Source organism: Zingiber officinale, chromosome 10B (assembly GCF_018446385.1).
Source record: "Zingiber officinale cultivar Zhangliang chromosome 10B, Zo_v1.1, whole genome shotgun sequence".
Lineage (NCBI taxonomy): Eukaryota > Viridiplantae > Streptophyta > Magnoliopsida > Zingiberales > Zingiberaceae > Zingiber > Zingiber officinale.
The window spans coordinates 20,263,659-20,282,158 of record NC_056005.1 but is presented as its reverse complement, the minus strand read 5'-3'; the positions used below and the strand labels follow the sequence as shown (position 1 = coordinate 20,282,158).

Genomic DNA, 18,500 nt, shown 5'->3' with positions numbered 1-18,500 from the left:
AGAAGTTCAGACAGGTCGACGGGCTAACCGGATGTCTAGCACGAAGCCCAGCTAGGTCGACGGGCTGACCGGATAGGTCGACGGGCTGACCGGACGCTTGGCGAGAAGTCCAGCTAGGTCGACGGGCTGACCGGATAGCTGGCGAGAAGTCCAGACGGGTCGAAGGGCTGACCGGACGTCTGGTAGGTAAGGAAGGTAAGTCACTGGAGGGGAGTGACTGCGAGGACGCGTTCCCGGGAAGGGAACATTAGGCGTCGATCCGGCTTAGATCCATTTCGGATATCTAAGTCGAGATCGTGACTAGATTCCATTCTCGGAAAGACGGAATCTAAGTCATACTCCTTTGTGCTAATTCATACTATTGTAAAATGTGCTAACAATCTATTTTGCAGGATATATATTGCCTCGGACTAACTTTGTTTTGCAAGAAAAGGGAGTTTTCTGGAACAAGGTGGTCCGGGCGCCCGGAAGGCATTATATCCAGCCAAGTCGTCGCCACGTGGAGCATCTCGGTTTGAGTAGCTACGTCACATTTCAGGCGCTCGGAAGGAATCCAGGCGCCCGGAGCAACATATAAAAGAAGCCCCAGCAGGAGCTTCAGAATCAATCATCAATCTGAGAACTCTTCTACTGCTGGTCCTGCTGCTCTACGTTCCTGCGACGCCAACAAAGCTCCGACAAAGTGCTCCTTCGGTTTTTAGTTAATTTCCTTGTCGGTATTACTTTGTTTCACTAGCATTTCCTGTATTCATTCTGTAATTATATCCGAATTGTTAGTGATTGCCCAATGAAAGTGGTCAAGGACCACGGGCCTTCGAGTAGGAGTCGTCACAGGCTCCGAACGAAGTAAAAAACAACTGTGTTCATTTACTTTTCCGCTGCGCTTATACTCTATATTTTCGAATCGATATTCACCCCCCCCTCTATCGAATCTAACGGTCCTACAAGTTCGGTCGACCGAATTTGAGGATCAGTAGACCGAACATCGACGATTCTTATAAAAGAGTGCTCTAGGTCCGAGGCTGAAGACAACAGTGTTTGGTTTGAAATTAATCACCGTGCAAGCTTATGCTGACCGTGCTACTATTCTACGACTCGCAAGCTACTCCATCCAAAAGTGCTGACCAAAGCTTCGTTCTTTATTATTGTCGGTACATTTATTAATACTTGCATTGTACTTAAACTCTTACAAGATAGTAGGGTGTTACTATCTTGTATATTGTACGCACTGCTTCTTTCCGAGGTTTTCAGAAAGAAGGGTTTTAGTGCATTGCCTATCGGTGCGGTCAAGGATCGCGGGCTTTGAAGTAGGAGTCAACCTAGGCTCCGAACCAAGTAACCGAATTGTTCTCTATTTTTTGCTGTACGACTTTGTCTTTAACAAGTAAAAGAAAAAGTTTTAAAAGCGCGATATTCATCTCCCCCTCTATCGCACTCATCCGATCTAACACGAGATGTTGTCGTCGGATGGATACCAGACCTCAAAACCCTTGAGGGTTGTGAGGGTGGCGGCAGGAAGGCCTCAGGCGGAGCAGTGACGACATCTGGTGGCAGCTCGGCAAGGGAGGGCGTTCGATTGGATGAGGATGCCTCCACAGTTTCTGGAATTGGAGCGGGGGCTGTCGTTCCCACCCCATCGGCGTCCTCACGGCAGAAGTGGCGGAACAGGACTGGGTGTCCGCACTGCACCTTTTGTGCCTCGCGAGGGGCTCATCGGACGAGCCTGACTCCTCGTCCTGAGTGAAAGGTAGTCGCTCGGATGGTGGGAGTGATCCGCTCGCTGCTTAGAGGCTGGGCGTTCGGCTAGTGGCTCCTCCACTCACAGCCATAGGAGCTGTTTTACACCCTTGTTGCGGGTCTTCGTGAGAGCCAACCGGCTGTAGGTCGCGGCTCACCAACTCTTCAACAGTTGCGGTGTTAATCGTGGCATCCTTGAGTTTGGTCTTATCGGCCACCCATGCTCGCAACATGACTTTGGCTATAAAAGAAAAGAAGAAATCAGTTATAATCAAAGGAAGAGCGGAAAGTAATCTCATACCTAGGTTGGTCGGGAGCCTTGTGCGGATCGGACTCAGGTCGAAAATGTACAGTACATCCTCAAGCAGCAACTTGTGGATATGGTACTTCTGGTTGACCAGCATGGACGTAACATGGAGATAGTCCGATCGGCTCTTGTAGCGCTTCAGGTCAGGCTGGGGCACCACTTCAAGTTGCTAACGAGTCATGAAATCTGGCTGCTCGGGAAGACGCAGGAAAAAGAAATATTCCTTCCAGTATTTATTAGAGGTTGACATTTTATCAAAGAAAACTAGGCCCACCCGAGACTGGAAAAGGAAGGTCCCTAGTTCAGATTGCTTGGGATAATAAAAATAATGGAAAATTCGAGGACTGAGAGGGATGTCATGCAGCCGAAACAAGACGATGACGCCGCACAGAAGACGACGACACCACACAAAAGACGGAAGGAGTTTGGGACGAGTTTAGGAAGGGAGATACGAAAATATTTACAAACAGCGGTGATGAACGAATGGATAGGGAACCGTAGACCGGCGACAAAGTGGTTTCTGAACAGACAAGTGCATCTGGTCGGAGCAGCATTTGGCCGGTCAGACGGAGAAGGTAAAATGATCTCATGGTCAAAAGGAATTTCGAAAGCATTTCTAAGATTCACAGCGTTGCCTTCGTCGAACCTGGACCCCATGATGGTATACCAATGTCCAGGAATAGGGACTGACGGCTGTGAAGAGCTTGCCATTGCAACAGAGCGAAAATGACGGAAAAGAGGCAAATCGAGGAAGGAAAAATGATACCGGAATCGCCGGTACGGGAAGGGAAGCTGGAAAGCATAAAAATGGAGGCGGTGAGAAGGAAAGCTTATTGGAAGGAAAGATCGCCGGAGGAGCAGGAGAGGAAGGAGACGCCGAGGAGCGGTGGAGGATCGCAAAGAGTAGAGAGTCAAAGGAACGCATGAAGTGTGAAGGAAGCGGCGTAGCGAGATTATAAACATCGGGCTTGGCCGACCGAAGCCGTCCGATCTAGGTCATGAAAACCAAGACACAAATCTGGCCGTTGAATTTGAACCGCATCAATGCCTGTCACGTCAGGCGTGTGGTGGCAGCGAATGCAACACGTGCCACATTTCCATGGGTCGACATTTAATGGGCGCCATTAACAGGCATGGGAAAGACGCTCGACCTTAATGTAAAGAGATTTACACAACTTCCCAGATATCTTAGTGATGTAAGTGTCGATCGCGTTCCCAAAGGGGTCAGAAGAAAAGTTTCCAAGTATAAAAGCTCATCGTGTCGATCGTCCTAAGGGGGCAGACCTACGGTCGGTTGACCATTTCCAACAGTTGATCGACAAGTTATCGGTCACATGACGAGCCGCTAGTTCGCGACGTCTCAATCGAAATCCCATGGAAGCCCATAGCTGATCAGGATAAAGGCTTCATAAATAGTTGTCCAGTCAGTCGGACTTGCAGCCTCCTTTGACTAGATTTGAGGGGGAGACATGTGATGCGGTGATAAGGAGGGATCCTACCTTATGGATAGTCAACGCCACGGGTGGAGATCAAAGTCAAGGCGGTCAACACCCAGTCATCATTGCCTGATCGGGCGAGTGGGTCGCCCGACCAAGATAGGATGGGCCTGAGCCGACAGCTTTATAGGTTCGGCAACCAGCTGAACATCTGACGCTCAATAAAGGAAAAGCGCCAAGTGCATGCGAAAGCATGTCGAGCGACTGTCCCGCTCGGCCGTACATCGATATCCATAATTCAGTAGAGTAGAGTTACGACCGAGCAGACCGTATACGGACAACAACCTTGCAGCCGAGTGGCTATCCCGCTCGGACAATGTATACACTCATCAACCAAACAGTGGGAGTAACTGCCGAGCGGCTATCCCACTCGACCAGTGATGAATTCATTAACCGAACAGACAACAGAGGCTCGAGCCGAGCGGCCATCCCGCTCGGTCCAGTAAAAGGCATAGAACATTACTTGGTGAGATCCTTTTGGGAGCTAGTGCCACCGACAAACGGCATGGTCGGCGGCATGGTCAGGCAGAATATCGTACGACGGAAGCTTCCACTGCCACTTCAGAGATATACTCGACTCGTTAAGGTATTGTATCAGAGACACTTTATTGACGCGTCTTTTCAGGGAAAGCTTTGAGAAGCATTGACGCTTTGGAAAGCATGCACGCGCGCTATAGGAGCTCTATATAAGTGGGGTCCAAGCTTCAACGGAGGTAGGCACGATTACTGTTGCTGCTACTATTCTCTTACTTTCTTGTTCCCCTGCTTCTACATCGTCGGTGATTGACTTGAGCGTCGGAGAGTCAATGCAGGGGACCCCCTTCCCTGGCTCGGCACTGACATAGTTATGATTACAAGTCCGAGCGAAATCTATACGTGATTAGTAGAAGCATTATATCTCTAATATTCATCATCTCGATTTTCGGATAGAATCATGGATCAGTCGAATCCTTCACATGATAAGGCAAGCATAAAGTCGATTTTCAACATTAAAATTAGTCCTATTCTGATAATGTATCATCCGTTAAAAACTATCAATTTCGTAGCTTTTGGAATTTTGCGGATTGTCATCATTTTATGCGGAATCTTTCTTTTTTTTTTCCTTAAAAAATGTAAGGGAGAATTAAAAAACGGATTTTAGGGAATAATCATATATTTTTTAAAAAATAATTTTATAAAACAAATAAAATGGGAAATTAATTAAATTTAATCAAATAAATTTAATGTTTTTAAATAAAATAAAATTTATTTATTTATAAACAGATCATTCACCATCTATATATTTAAATTCTGTGATGTCATTTTCAAATTATAACTTTGTTAGTTGCGTTCCACGTCATATCAGATAAAATTGCGTTATCCATTAATTCCACTATTTCCAGCTGAGACATTACCCATATTTTGAAATTTTGTCAATATTCAAATCATTTTCTAACTTAGCACTGTTGTTGCCAAACTTAAGCATCAAACTAAACAAGCATAGAATTGTTTAAATATACGCTTAGAAATTTGTATATGAGATCGCTTTCGGCCTTCCAATAAACAAATTTCATCAACTATTTTAAATTATATACTGAGGCTCAATGCAATCTAACAGTTAGTTTTTTAATAACTAAGACAACTCGAAAAATACAGCAATGAGATCATTTTTAAAGTGACTTAATGTAGACGCAAACACTGCAGCGCAGGACTGCTAATGTACTGGCTTCCCATGAAAACCTCAGCAAATCATGCTTCTAAGCAAAGGAAACTCCAAATGTTGCGAATCTTAACGTCAAGAAGCGGAACTAGTGGCTGCTTGACACTGGCACAAGAAATGAAATAACCACACAACAATGTGTTAAGATACTTAGTTTAGATCGATTGGAATGAGTACATCAAAGATAGCCGTACATTGGGCATGGCTCCCAGACTAGGTATATGTCAAAGCCAGTGGTAAGGTCGCATTATTTCAGTAGGTTTCAAGTTGTCTGAAACTTCCTTGTCAATAATCTGTTCCTGAACAAATAAAATTAGTATTTGTCACGTCTAAGTGAATAGAGCACACTTTCAAAGGTTTAACTTTTATAGAACCAAAAAGTAAACTTAGTAATGAAACCTCAATCTTCTGACGTTTTGATGGACACTTATCAGCAGTATGCAACAGAACATCCAATGCTTCAGATTTTGACTTCAATACTTCTGAATTAGGGAATAGCTTCCTATCTCTTTCTGCAGCATTCTCTATGGCAACAAGAGCAGCATGCCTCAGAGGATGCCAGGTAAATTTATTCTCACTCTTTACCAAAGCATTCTGCTTGCCTAGTTCTTGAGCTGTCCATTCCCAAGGATTTAAACAAGAAACTCCAGCAAATATATCACTGCATGTACAAAGTGAGAATTTTTGAACTGTGGTGTTTTGATTGCTTCCTGCAGTATTGCTCCACATCTATCAATGCAGCCATATCTTGCGCTAGGTTCTGATGCTGTGAGCAAAGGATGCGCTTAATCGTTAGCACTTGCAATGACTTTCCTACTCACTGGATCAACAATGACAGCAGCATTTAGAACCTGCAATGTAGAACACGCATAGCTAAGTGTTGATGAGGATAGCTATTACTCTACTAAATACAAGTTAACCATGTTCAAAGTCAGAACCGGACAGTCGGAGGCTGTCAAATTCATATTATATATACTGTTTATTGCCTGAACTAACTTTATTTGGTAGAAAACGAAGAGGTTGGGAAAAGTTAGTCCAGGCGCCCGAACTCCGGGTGCCCGGAGCTGGTCCGAACACTCGGGATACCTAGCCGGGGAGCTTTTGCCTAGGTGAAGCACCTGGGCAGGCGCCTTTGCGGTCCAGGCGGCCGGAGCTGGTCTGAGCGCTCGGAACGCTAAATTTTATCTCTTCGCCACGTTAGAGCACGCAGATTGGATAGCTATACGTCACGATCTAGGCGCTCGGAAGGGATCTAGGTGCCCAGAACAGCCTATAAAAGTAGCATTCAACCAGCACCTAAAACACAACATTCCGAACGACTTCTGATCTTGTGTGCTAACTCAGAAAAAGCTTCCACGACGTCCAAACGCTGCTCCGACGGCTGAAGGCTCTCAATTCTTCAAATATGTAGATCGTCGGTATATTTTATTTCAATTCTTCAAAAAGTTATAAATCTTTACTTGTATTATTTCGAACTGATAGTGATTGTCCAACAAAAGCACTCTCACGTGCTGGCGTTGGAGTAGGAGTCGTCACAAGCTCCGAACCAAGTAAAAGAAACGTGTTAGCGATTACTTTGTTTTCTTTCTTTCTTTCCTATCTCTATTCCGCTGTGTTTTACTCGAACGTTTTAAAATTAACGTGAAAGCCACGAGCGCTATTCACCCTCCTCTATCACAACGTATCAGAGCGGGCTTCGAATCGGTGAAACCACCATTCAAGCAAATTTTTTGTGGTATTAGTATTTAAATTTTTCGGAGTCGATCGGAATCAGTACAATTGCCTCTTTCCGATCAATTTTCTCGCAATCAAGTTTTCTTCTTGAAACTAGTGCAACACCACTCGAGCTCTTTTTTTTAATACTGTATTCTGCACCACTAACCACTAAGCCAAGACCTAATCTTGGGATAAATTTCTATTTTTTTTTTGTGCAAGAGCTTTTTTCAATGGCCCATCAAGAAAGTTACAGTACTGCACGCCCTCCACTATTCTCCGGCGAAGACTTCGGCTACTGGAAGGGCCGAATGGAGTACCACCTCAAGACGCAGGTGGAAATGTGGATAATCATCCAGACGAGATTCACATATCACACCGAAGATGGAGTCATAATCCCGTGCGACAAATGAGATGCACCAACCAGAAAAAAGATTGAGATTGACGCCAAAGCTACTCAAACTCTAGCGGCCTGACAAAAGAAGAGTTGAACCGAGTCGGCCTGTTTTCAAGCGCGAAAGAATTATGGGAGAAGCTGATTGAACTATACGAGGGAACCTCAGATACCAAGGTAAATAAGCGTGATTTGATTCTAAATAAATTGTATAATATAAAAATACAGAAGGGTGAGACGGCGAACCAACTACACGCACGCATCCAAGACTTTTTCAATGGTTTCCATGCAATTGATCAAAAAGTGAAAAATCGCGACATCATCGGGTATGCACTCAATGCATTTCCGAGGAACACTTTATGGGTATCCATGGTAGATGCTTACAAAGTGTCTAAGGATCTTTCGCAAATTAAATTAGATGAATTATTTTCCGAATTTGAACTTCACGAATAGACTCATGCATTACTGGTTAAGAAAGGTATTGCTTTGGTCACAGGTACAATTAAAATGCGGGAACTAAAAGCAAAGCGCCGGACCGAACCCGAATTCGAAGATGAATCAGACTCAGAAGAAGACGAAATCACCACCGAACTAGTCAAACTAGTTTGGAAAGCACTTAAGAAGAAGAAGGTAACTCAATCGAGTATGAAGGCCAAGTTTGGAGTTACCTACAACAGCTACAACCAGAAGGGACACTACAGCCAGAGTGTCCAAACCAAAAGTAAAGAAGGAAGGCCTTGAAAGTAATGTGGTTCGAATCCTCGGAAGATTCTGACGAAGAACACGAGCAAACAAGCTTCCTTGCTCTACCAGTACAAGCGTACGTTGACAAAACCGATTCCGAATCTGAAGTCGGAGTCGAATCAGAAGCAGAGTCTGAAAGAAATCACGGATCTATATCTATTTCCAAAGGGCCAAATAATATTGTAAGTTCTCTGATTACTGGTACTCAAGTCGATAATTTACAAAATTTAATTTCATATCTATTAAGGAAGTTGGTCAAATCCAATATCATGGTCAAATCACTTCAAAAGGAGGTATCAACCCTTAAGGAAGTCACTAACCCAAGCTCTTTGATTGAATCTGCTCAAACTGGAACTTCAACTCAAGTCCAACAACTCGAGGAAGAAAATTTCAGCCTGAAAAGTCAAATCAAAGAATTGAATGATACATTAGAACGGTTTACCTTGGATTTCAAAAATCTTGATCTAATTCTTAGAAAACAAAGAGTTGTATACAGTCGATCCAAACTTGAGTATAAGGCTAATCATAAATTTAGATCTTACTTGTCTCTTGTAAATTGATCAAATAGAAACTTAGACCAAGCATGGGTTCCCAAATCTAACTTGATTAATCAAATTGGACTTGATTAATATTGCATCCCCAGGGATTAAATCCACTACCTTGATAGACCTTATCGAGGATATGATCCAGGGAAGCCAATAGAAAGACCATCTTTAAATAAATTTGTTTGATGCTTGATTGACTGCTTTTTCTTTATACATGCTTAGATTATTATAGATAAGGACTTAGGGTTGATCTACACTTGACTAGTTAGACCTACGATTTTCAGGAAGACAATTAAATATTTAATTTCTGTAAAAAGCTTTGTCTAGAAAATGGTTGATGATCCAATATCCAAGAAGGCCTAGTGCCTCGCCACAACCTGGAAGTCAATTATTGAAATGAATGTTTAATTGATTAACTGTTAAACCTTAGTCTAACTCAAATGTAAATCAATCCTTAGATTTGAATTTAAATTAAAGATTAAATTAGTCATCTCACAAAACTCATAAGGTTCCCTGATTGAAAATCAAGAAAGGGTGAGATGGATTTAAATTTAAATTGATAATTAGTCTAACCTAATTCAAATCAATCAAATTTAAAATTAATTTCAAAATCTTAAATATTTTCAAATGTTAATCATAATTAATTTTAAATCTTAATTTCAAAATCTTAAATATTTTCAAATGCAAATCATAATTAATTTTAAATTTTAATTTTAAAATCTTAAATGTTTTCAAATGTTAATCATAATTAATTTTAAAATCTTAAATATTTTCAAATGTTAATTAATTTTCAAATCATAATTAATTTTAAATCTTAATTTCAAAATATTAATATTTTCAAATGCTAAGAATAATTAATTTTAAATTTTAATTTTAAAGTATTAAATATTTTCAAATGTTAATCATAATTAATTTTAAATCTTAATTTTAAAGTCTTAATTATTTTCAATTGTTAATTAATTTTTAATCAATCTCCGAATTTTAAATTTTAAACTTAAATATTTTTCAAAATTCAATCTTAAATTCAAATCAAAATTTAAAAGTTAAACTTAAATATTTTCAAACATAAAATCAACATCAAAATTAAAGAGTAACTTCATTTCACACAAACTTATAAGCTTAACATATTTGATAATTTAGAAAGGGTGAGATAGAAAATCAGGAAAATAGATAATTACTTTTATCTTATTTTCTTGCTTGGACTCTAGGACCCTCATATGTAATGTCAGGCTGAACTGGAATATCTGCCAGCACATGCGTCGGGTCAGGCACGTATCTCTGCAGCATAGATACGTGGAATACATCGTGGACGCCTGCCAAGGACGATAGTAGTGCTAACCGGTAAGCTACCGCTCCGATCCTCTCCAAGATCTCGAAAGGGCTAATGTACCGCGGAACTAACTTACCTCTGATGTCAAATCTCTTCACTCCTTTCGTGGGTGAAACTCGCAGAAATACATGGTCGCCAACAGAGAACTCTAGTGGTCTGCGTCTCCGATCAGCGTAACTCTTCTAGCGGTCCTGCGCCTCTAACATCTTCTGTCTGATAGTACGGACCAACTCTGCATCCTGCTGAACTCTATGAGGTCCCAACAACTGGGCCTCTCCAACCTCATCCCAGAGGACGGGTGTCCGACAAGGTCTACCATACAACGCTTCAAACGATGCCATTTGGATAGCAGAATGAAAGCTGTTATTGTAAGCAAACTCTACTAACGGCAGATGGTCCTCCCAACTGCCTCCAAAATCCATAACACATGACCTCAACAGATCCTCTAAAGTCTGAATGGTCCGCTCTGACTGTCCATCTGTCTGTGGATGGAAAGCTGTACTGAAACGAAATTGTATGCCCAAGGCTTGCTGTAGACTCTGCCAGAAACGAGACGTGAACCGTGGATCTCTATCCGAAATGATACTCAACGGAACACCATGTAGTCGGATGATCTCTCGACAATACAGATCTGCCAATCGATCCAAGGAATAAGTCCTCCGAATAGCTAAGAAATGCACGGATTTGGTTAATCGATCAATGATTACCAAAATCACGTCATGACCTCGTCGTGTTCTCGGCAAACCCACCACAAAATCCATGGTAATGTGATCTCACTTCCACTCAGGAATAGAAATCCGCTGAAGTAACCCGGCAGGTCTCTGATGCTCAGCCTTCACCTGCTGACAGACAAGACATCTAGCTACAAAATCCGCGATGTCTTTCTTCATACCTCAAATCCCTATACATGCAAGTCCCGCCTGGATAGATCGCAAATCGAGAGCGATGAACCTCCTGAAGTAACTCCTGTAAGACCGGATGAGACTGAGGTACGCATAATCTGCCTCGGAAGTATATAATACCCTCTTCGTCTTGTGTAAACTCGGTCTGCTGCCCGGAAGCTATCTGACTACTAATGAACTGCAAATGCTGATCACCAGCCTGTGCCTCTCAGATCCTCGTCCTGATCGACGACTGAGCAACCATGGTAACCATAATACCAGGTAGATCCCTGCTCCTCAAGGTCTAACTCAGAGAAACTCTGAATCAAGTCCGTGACTGAAGTCCGATGGCAAGCCAAAATCCCTCTGGACTTCCTGCTGAGTGCATCGACAACCACATTAGCTTTCCCCGGGTGATAGCTAATGGTACAATCGTAATTCTTCAGGAACTCCATCCATCTCCTCTGTCGGAGATTAAGTTCCTTCTGGGTAAAAATGTATTTGAGACTCTTATGATCAGTGAGAATCTCAAATGTAATGCCGTACAGATGATGACGCCAAATCTTCAAAGCATATATGATGGCGGCTAACTCCAGGTCATGAACTGGGTAGTTCTTCTCATGCTCCTTCAGCTGACGAGAAGCATAAGAGACTACTCTGCCGTGCTGCATCAGAACAGCACCCAAACCCTGTAAAGAAGCGTCGGTGTAGAGTACAAATCCGTCCTCTCCAGAAGGTAAAACCAAAACTGGAGCCGACACTAATCTCCGCTTCAGCTCCTGAAAGCTGGTCTCGCAATCCTCAGACCATGTGAACTTCACGCCTTTCTTGGTAAGGCGTGTCAGCGGCATAGCAATACGCGAGAAACCCTCGACAAAACGTCGGTAATATCCGGCTAATCCCAGAAAACTACGGATCTCCTGAACTGACTTCGGCTGCTCCCAACCGGTGACAGCCTCGATCTTCTGAGGATCAACTGAAATACCTCTGCTAGAAACCACGTATCCCAGAAAACCGACTGAGGATAACCAAAATGCACACTTGCTGAACTTCACGTACAATTGATGTCGTCTAAGAATCTCCAAGACTATAGGAAGATGCTGTGCATGCTCCTCCTCGGAATGCGAGTAGACCAATATGTCATCAATGAAAACGATAACAAACTGATCCAGATACTCCAGAAAGATGCGGTTCATCAAGTCCATAAACACCGCTGGAGTATTGATAAGCCCAAATGGCATTACCAAAAACTCATAATGACCGTATCTAGTACGGAAAGCTGTCTTCTGAATATCTGAGTCTCTGACTCTCAGCTGATGATATCCGGATCGCAGATCAATCTTAGAATACACTGAAGTACCTCTGAGTTGATCAAACAAATCCTCGATCCGTGGTAGAGGATATTTATTTCTGACGGTAACTGCATTCAGCTGTCTGTAGTCAATACATAACCTCATAGTCCCGTCTTTTTTCTTGACAAACAGAACTGGAGAACCCCATGGTGAAACACTAGGGCGTATAAATCCCCTATCCAAAAGCTCCTGGAGTTGAACCTTCAGCTCGTTCAACTCTTTTAGTGCAATACGATAAGGAGCTTTTGATGCCGGTGCGGTCCCCGGAATCAGCTCAATAGCGAACTCCACTTGCCTTCTGGGAGGCAGACCTGGCAGCTCCTCTGGAAATACATCCGGGTACTCCCGGACTACAGAAACGTCGGAGAGCTGTGAACTACTGTTGTTCTCAGTACTAATCATAGATAACAGAAAACCCTGACAGCCATGTGACAACAGCTTCTGAGCCTGAATCGCCGAAATGATCGATATGCTGTCATCTCTGATGCCAGTGAAATCCCACGAGGGTTGGTTCGGAGGCCGGAAGGTGACCACCCTCATCTGACAATCAACTGTGGCATGATATGCTGACAAACAGTCCATGCCAAGAATGATATCAAACTCGACCATCTCCAATACTAGAAGATCTACCGTAAGTATCATGTTGCCAAAGTCTAACGGGCAACCTCTAACTTCCTGGGTGATGTCTAAAGTATCACCGGACAGTAGGGAGACGGTCAATCGCTGTAGTCTAAAAGTAGGTAATCTACCAATCTCCCGCATAAAGGTACGGGATATAAAAGAATACGAGCTATTAGTATCTATCAGTATATCTGTAGATAAGGCATAAATAGAAATCATACCGTGGAAAACGGATCCGTCGGCCCGCTGTGCATCCTCCCTGGTAATCGCATGAATACGTCCAGTCTCTTGCGGAAGAGGAGGTGGTAATGCTGCCAGCGGCTGCTGCGGCTGGGCAGAAGCCTGCCATTGAGGCGCTGCTGGATAATGTGCCAGAGAAGACTGAGAAGGCGACGACTGATACTGTGCCGATGGCTGGGACTGAGTCTGGTACTGGCCTAGAGGCTGAGGCTGCATCTGATACTGCCCCTGTGTCGGATAATAAGGTTCCGGAACATAACTCTGGGGTGCTATGGAAGCACTGGAGTACTCCTGTCCAAGCATGCCAAATGCTGCTGCAGGTGAAGCTATCCCCTACTGATGATGTGAGGGCTGGAATCTCCGCCCTCTTCATCGAGACCCTGACTGACTGTGCTGTCCTCCCTGAGTAGTAACTCCGGGAGTAGTATGCTGAGCCTTCAGCTGGCAATCTCGACTCTGGTGCCCAGGCAGTTTGCAATAAAAGCAAATTGACTGTCCCATAGTACAGGCTGTGGTGATGTGATCTCTGGACCCACATCTGAAACACCGAATATCGCTGGCGGGTTGTTTCCGGTTCTGCTGTGGAGACCGGAAACGTCCTGAAGAAGACTGCCCTGATTTCTGAGGCCTACGAGATACCCCAGAAGTACCCTGATCTGACCGACTGCGCCTGCTCTGCTGTGGTGTAGCCTGTGACTGCTGGATCTGTCCAGATGTCTGACTCGGCTGCTTCCTTTTCCTATCCGAAAAAACTCTCTGCTGAGCTGACTCAATAATGAGGGCTCTGTCCAACATCTCCGCATAAGATGTGATACCAAGACCGACAAGTCTTAGTTGCAAATGTCCATCCAGCCCCTGAATGAACTGCTGCATACGTGAACTGTCCTCAGCAACTAGCTCTGGACAAAATCTGGCCAATCTGTCAAACTCTGTATTATACTCTGTCACCGATCGATTGTTTTGTCATAAACTCAGAAAATCCTGCCGGCGAGCCATCTGATAAGCTCGTGGAAAGAAACGGCTCTCAAAAGTCTCTCTGAATCTGACCCAAGTGATATTCTGCTCATCGATGATGGAACGCTGAGTAATCCACCAGGTGTCGCCAGCTCTGTTTTCTCCCACTCAGAGCAAGCCATATAGAAGAAAGTCCGCTCCATAGTCTCAATCCAAGACAGGGCCACACTCGGATCACGGTCTCCTCGGAAGAGTGTAAATCGACTCTTCATCGACTCTGCCAACACTGGAATCCTGGCTCGTGCCGCAACAATGTCAGTGAGGTGTGTCGGAACGGCTGTCGGGACTAGCGGAACCACTGGAGCTGGTGCTACAGGTGGTACCGGTGCATAAACCGGAGGAGGTACTCTCGGTGTTGCTGGGTAAACTGGAGCATATGCCATCGGTAGCACTGTAGGGTGAACATAGGTGGCCGCGACTGGAGGTACAGTAGGTAATGGTACCAAATGTGGAGCAACTGGTATCCCTGATGCAGGTGCTGCTGGGTACACTGTATGTACTGGGGGCACAGGTGCTGTTGGTGCCAGATACACGGTGGGTCCAGGTGGCGGTGGTGCCGGGTACGCCGTAGGCTGCACTGGAGCAGGTGTCGGGTATGCCAATAGTACCCCTGATGGTACCCTAAATACGGTAGGAGTGGATACCGTCGGTGTAGCCGAAGTAGGTACCTCTAAAGGAGTCATCGGGTTCTGAGAGCCCGACGCGCCCGCAGTACCCTGAGTCTGTCCCTGACTGACAGGCTCATCAACAGTAGGCATCTCTGGCATATCCAGAGATCCTGAGGTCCTCGTACGTGGTCGTCCAGCACCACGTCTTGCAGCAATACGTGTAGATCTCCTCATATCTATTAAATTATATCACAAATATTACTACAAGTATCAACAATTACCAAAATAATTCCATACCTAATTGCTGTCTGGAGATGTTCCGTCGCTGTCCAGTCCCCAAATTGATCTCGGAATTCCATACGGGAAAATCATCGGAAATCCATAATAAAATCCGAAACGAAAGTCCAAAACATATACGTAATGGAAAACCCGTGCAACCAAAATAACTACTCAGTTTGACTCGCAAACTAGGGCTAGCACAACATATCCAGAATACTAAAAGCAGGTATCACACCCTGCTCTGATACCAATAAATTGGTATCAGATAAATCTCGAAAATCCTACACACGAAAATCAAACAAGTATCGCCAAACTTTGACGCTCTGATACCATATAAATTGGTATCAGCTTATCCCAAATATCCAAAATATGAAAACAACGATCGTAAAACTTAGGCTCTGATACCAAATAAATTGTCACGCCCCGGAGGAGTCTCTGTCCAAAGAAATTTCGGCAACATCTCCCCTGTACGGCGAACAATCTGAAACTTTTCTACAGCATCATATACCTCAGCCACATGCGGCTGGAATAATAACAATAATAAAACAATCACCACACAGTTAATATCAAATTCAGCCTCTGGCTGACACAACCACGCAGTTAAGTAGTAAACAAATAGAACAGTAATACGATGACTCGAAAACAACCCTACTCAACTACACTCGTAAAGCTCAAATCCGATTATAAAACCAACTTACCTCTTCTGCCATCTAGGCAGGCATGTAGTAAAAGTAAATCCAAATAAAAGTCATCACAAGTAAAACAATCCATACCAGATCCAAAGTATCCAAAACATAACAAGTTCAAAACATAGTCTAGTAAAGAAGAAAACCAAAAGATCAATAAGCCCTCGTGGTCTGCAGGGGACTAGCAACTGGAACTCTCTCCTGACAGCATCAACCTGAAAATAATAACGGAGGCGAGGGTGAGTCCAACGCTCAGCGGGTAACAACTGATATACATAGTAAGGAAGTAACATCTAGCACTAATCATGCGTACAGTCTCCTGACGAAATAAAGATAAATGCAAATCTGAAATGAACAGGAGAATATTGTACTAACCAGGACCTGGTACAAGGGTAAACAGTCCGAGAGGTATACAAATCCTGTATGCATGTCAAGCATGGGCATCCAACCAATATGCAGCAAATAAATGCAGCAAGCACAATCACAAGAAATAAATGCATCAATGTGTATGATGCCAATGCAGTCATGGTCACCCCTGACGCCAGTCAGCCATCTCACACCCAATGGTGGGACCAAGTGGGTAGGGTTGTGACAACCGTGCACTCTGCATCACTACTCCTGATGAGTGACCGAGTGGACGGGATGCTGTCGGAGTACACACATACTCCTACCCCAAATCATAAATGGGGGAGCGCAATGCTCTCATCTCCCGGTACACGATGATGGGGAGGGGTCTCGACGTGCTACCACGCTGCAGTCACACTACCCATGAGCGGACCAACGGAGCACCGAACGAGGAAACTGACGTGCTACCACGCTGCATCACGCTACCCATGAGCGTCAACAACGGAGCACCGAACAGTGATGAAACTGACGATGTGCTCGACAATAATGGAGCAATCTATCACACAGCATGCAATCATGCGAATGGTGCATGATACTAAGCATGGTAATATACTGAACCAAATCTATATACATACATGATGTGCACCATAATCAATAAATCATATCAAGAGTTCACATATCAGATAGGGTATCACACCTAGGTCCTGAACATGGTGAAACATGGTTATATCACTACCCCTAAGCATGTGTAATCAGGTAAGTAATAACATGAGATGCAAAACAAACAAACAACCAAACATGTAACAGGTATCGGGTAGTGACTAACCGAAACAATTAAGAAACATAATTGTTGCTATTTGTTAAATTCACTACTATGCATATCAAAGACATAAAATCAAAAGTACCCGCCTCCAAATAAAATGGTCCAATCCGGTAATCGAGATACTCGTCTCGCGTCAAAGTCCTGTGTCAACCATATAATGTACATTTTTATTTAGCTACAAATTTAAACGAATAGCTAAATAAAATCTTCTAAATTAATTTAGGGTAAAACCCTAATCATTCCACTACTCGATTACATTAAAACCTACACATGAATCCAAGTTAACAATTTTTGCTAACAGAACTAACAATCATCTACCACGAAGATTAAAACCCTAACCTTACCTCAAGTTCCACAGCTTTATTTAAGAACAAGAAGATGCTGGAATTAAAGAGTTACTGCCCAATTAAGGTTGATTGCTGCTGGAACAAGGGAATGTTGAATGGGCTGCTGCCGAAACCAGGAACTCCCCACAGTACACAATTCCTGCTTGAAATTTTTCCCTACAGTTCTGTTCAAGGTGAGACCAAGCTAGTGATCATAAATGCATCAACCTAATCATCTTACCTCTTCCTTTCCACTGGTCGGAGGTGATCAAGGATCCGGCTACTGTGCTAAGGCACGGCTCAAGAACAAGGAGTCGACGGCTCTGCTCTGCCGGAAGAGAGGAAAGGATGGGGAACAGCAACTTGGCTGGCGTCGACGATTAACAGATGGGAAGAGGGCTCGGCAGTGGAGAACCGGGGCTGATCAAGAGAGGGCTTGATACTCCCTCTTCTGGCCAAAACTCGCTGATAAAAAGGGGCGACGATCTGAGTCCTCCACGGCGAGAGGCGACAACAAAGGAGAGGATGCTTCAGTGAAGCGCCGACTGTAGGGCATTGGCGCACTCCGTGCGATAGAGGGAAAGGCTCTGCTCACAGTGGCAGGGTTGTCCGGCGCTAGGTAGAGGAGAAGAAGAACCGGGGCTAGGGCTGAGTAGGAACGGCAGTGGCGTCGGTGTGCGACTCGGGAGGAAGGAGGAGAAGATGAAGAAGAAGTGTCGGCACGACTTTGTGCACTCGGGGAAGAAAGAAAACCGCCGTGTGCGGTTAGGGCTCGGGAGAAGGCTTCGGCGGGGAAAGGAAGAGAGACGCGAGGGTTTTCGGCGAGGAAGAGAGGAAATAAAGAAAAAAGAAAAAGGAAAAGGAAATATAAAAAAAATAGACATTTCCTCGCTTAAATGGATAGTCTAAACAGGCTTTTCCCGGACCTCGTTTTTATCCCCGTTAACTCGTCCGTATGAGCTCCGAAAAATTCCCGAAAAATTCTCAAAAATTTCGAAAAATTCCCTTATTAATATTCGCCTATTTTTGGTATTTTACATTGTGGTTGCGAACCAGATAGAAGTCTGGACGGGTCGTGGAGCGGACGTGCAGCATGAAAACCTGAAGTCTCGGATGCTGAGCAAAAGTCCAAACGGTCTGAAGGACCGATCTAGCAAAAGGTAAACTCTCCTGAGAGGATTAGGTGAGGACGCGTTCCCTAAAGAGGGAACAGTAGGCGTCGGTTTAACCTAGAGTTTCAGCGAAACTCAAAGTCAGAATCAATCAGTCAGAGGTTGTCAAATTCATATTCTATATACTATTTATTGCCTAGACTAACTTTATTTTGTAGAAAACGAAGAGGCTGGAAAAAGTTTGTCCG

At 44.0% G+C, this 18,500-nt stretch overlaps 1 protein-coding gene across 1 annotated transcript in view; it reads right to left on the bottom strand.

Annotated features, from left to right (window-relative positions):
- Window positions 1-18,500, bottom strand: part of LOC122029346 (tRNA-specific adenosine deaminase TAD3-like) — a 78,132-nt gene that overhangs the window by 58,911 nt on the left and 721 nt on the right. The window lies entirely within an intron of this gene.